The following is a 3,530-nucleotide window of genomic DNA, read 5'->3' on the forward strand; positions in this document are numbered from 1 at the left end:
AGCCTATATTACAAAACCTGATAATAGTCATAATGAAATCTATCATTTCATAATTACTAGTGGTGTACATTGTAGCTCTGTGCTCAAGTAAATGAATCAAGTGGTAGCAAGTTTAAGCGTTAAACATAGCAGAACATTCTTTCACTGTGCAGCAGAAAGCAAAAGCCTTTTAAGAAGTACATTAGAAATGTTTGGAGTCAACTTACTTCAAAAACAGCTGTGTTTTAAAATTACATTCGAAAAGTCGATTTACCTTCCTGTGTCAGGGTTTCATAACCGTAAATCTGCCAGAAAGTATTGAAAGTAAAGCTTTGTAATTAGGCTAATAGCGGTTTCGAATCAATTGACTCCAAACATTTGCACACAAGTAACATTTGACATTCGTAAAGTAGAATATACAGCTTTCAATCAAAATATATATTATAATAATTAGAGGTAATAAACACCACATTTAAGGAAAATAAAGTTCTGTGCTTATTTCACTACAGCACAAAAACATACCACACCTCACATCATGAACGATCACGAACACAAAATATGAACAAAATGATATATTTATAAATAAATAAATAAATAAATAAGCATCAGTTCAAGTCTTATTGGACCTGTGCTTGGCCAGCATGTGAGTCAGTAAAGGGCTGTGAGAGCTGGAATTCTAGTTGGTCGCTATTTCCAGTTTATTTTGGTTTAAGTGTTAAAATCTCATGTATCAAAAGTCATGTGACCTTAAAAGTCATTTCAATGGCCCAAAAATGAATACAAGAAGATGTATTGCCAACCACAGGTTCAACAAAGATAGATGTGATTATACCGTATATCCAGTGTTAAGGAAAAAATACACTTCAGTTACAATTACATTCATTCTGCAAGTGGGCCCAGAGATCTTTGGGAAACAAAGTGTTATTTTTCATTCATAGAAAAACACAAAAGGTGCAGTCGCACAACAGTGGACGAGTTGTTTTTTTTCCTTCTATCCAGATAATGATGTTGAGGTCTGTGATGGTTGTGAGTTTGGCTGTTTACAATCGCCATCACCATCAGTATTATCAGTGCCAATGCACAACATCGCATAAGGCTTTTAAAAAGAGATATATAGGCCAGCTGTATATTCAATAATAAGCTATTTACATAGGACCATGAATACATGTTTAAGGCCTATTAGACCCTTTTGTTCTGCACAAGGTCTCTCTAAGCGACTGCCTTGGCTGAATATAGTTTGGTATAGATGTGCACAAAGACGGCAAGCAGTACTTCTCCCCATGGTCGAGTGGAATGCTTATATAGTGTTAGTCAACATTCAAAGATAAGGTCATCATGGCTGTCAGAAGTCTGAAAGCTGAAAACATCAACAGAAATGTCTAATATGTTACATTTTCCTTGCTTAAAAAGGGGTACTCCAGCAATATAGCGCTGCACTTCTATAGAGTCAGTGCTTCCAAAGGGCCAGATTTGGATTCTGAGAACCGTTGTTGCACCCTCAGATGGATGTTGGACAACAATGGATTTAAGGGAGACAAAAATGGTATTCGTGCAGCCCTAAATGTAGGATCCAGCAATGCTGGATACTTCATATTTCTGCATACCATCTTCCATTAGACCTCCAAGCATTGTAATACAATGTTTATGTTAAATAAGACTAACAAAATCTAACCTCAAGCCCAAGCTAAGATTTGTATTTAAGACGTCCCCTACTGAGGACAATTTTCATTTTTCACAGACTGCCAGTTAAACTTAGCTGCCAATAAGCTTGGACAAAATAAAATGTTAAGCCCTTATAATCAATATTTGAATTTAAAAACCAAATATATTAATTTGATTAAAAAGTTATCCCGTAAATTCATTCTCTTTGTCTTGCATCATCCTAAATTATTAAACTCTAATTTCACATGCAATGAGTGTCCTCCGCTCATTTTGCCTGCAGGGTCCCTGATACAGCCTGTTCTCAGAGAAATACATCAAGGTCTTCTCCTGCCACCCTTTACAGAGACAAAGGCGTTTCTAATGCGTCTCAAGTGATGCAGTAAAATGTCCCAACCATGCGTGTCCTTGCAACTGGGGAGCAATTAAGATTGGAATATCTAAGTGCACCTGATGACTTTGAGGACTCCTAAGCAGTCAAACCATTTGTCTCTCTCGTAAACAAGCTTGCTTTGTTCTTCGGTGAGGTCATTTATGAAAGGAGGGCAAACAAAGCACCATCAGGGATTCTGCATCTGCAAAGATACCTTGTCATTCTTTGAAAAAGCAGTTATAGAAGGATACCAACAAGCACTTACATTCCTCAAATGCTTTTCCCCCAACAAATTCTACGTTGAGATTGAATTCCTGCCTTTCTGTCATAACCTTCAGATTCCAAAAATAGATATCCCTGGAGTATTGGCTATGCACGTGGATTGGTGGAGTAGCCGAACACAACCGATACTAAGTCATTGCTAATCCGAAGAGAGAACACATTTTAAGATTTAGGCTAAAAAGTAAGTAGGATCTATATGTAGAATGTAGGTCAAACTGCACATGGGACAAAGACACTGCTGCACATGTGAAGGATCACACATCTACAATGACTGATTGATGAATCAGATAAACCAAACACACCGAACGACTAGACATTCAAACTCTGAATCAGGACAATATTGTCTAACTTCACTATACGCCACAAAAAAAGGCTGATTATCATACCAGTGAAGCTGCTATTGTGCGAACTATAACACTTTACTACACTAATATACTATACAACACAATCAGCAAACAGTGATGGCCTATCTTGGCTTTCCTTGCTAATACATGCATGGCTTATCTTCAACCCTTATCATGGAATAAATGATCAGCAAAAAATGTAATTTCCTAAATCATTCCGCTGACCTCTAAAGCTGTCTAGTATTGTTGTAGTTACAGTGCTCCGCTGGATACATTCTGTATTTTTGTAGAGGAGGATTTAGGATCGAGGGATGAGTGGTTGCTAGGTGACCGGATAAAAAGAGGCCACAGGTGGAATCGTCCCAGCTTGTGTTGCTTGCTTTCCCTCGATGATGCTGCCAAAAACAAGAGTTGTGGTAGAGGGCGAGTGGTCACGTTTTCTGTGTACGTCTCAGCCATCCGAATTCCACACTTTGGACATTTTCTTATTTCCTGTCTCTTTACTGCATCCTTGGTTTTATGTAACAGTGCAGCAATCCCTATGAAAGCTTCACCTTTGATTCTCTCTCACTGCCCTTCCCTTCTCTCTTCACTGGAGAGGCAGACTGTTCAGTGCTTTCTCCTGTCTCTTCCCTTTCCCTCTCACCCCCCTCTTCTGATAAGGTTAACATTACATAAGAATAGTGTAATCCTGTTTGGCGTTTCATTCATTGCTGCATAACTTAAAAGACATACAGAAGAGCTTCTGTTTCCCACAATGCTGTACCTTTCCCCCCCGCATCACCTGAAAAATGACTCATCCATGCACCATGGATTCTGTATCAACACACAATCTTTCCTATGCAAGAGCAACAACACATTGAACTGCACGAAACAAAGCATCTTTGAAAACA

This window comes from Notothenia coriiceps, unplaced genomic scaffold, assembly GCF_000735185.1.
Source record: "Notothenia coriiceps isolate Sejong01 unplaced genomic scaffold, NC01 NC01_scaffold00026422, whole genome shotgun sequence".
In the NCBI taxonomy this organism is placed as follows: Eukaryota; Metazoa; Chordata; class Actinopteri; order Perciformes; family Nototheniidae; genus Notothenia; species Notothenia coriiceps.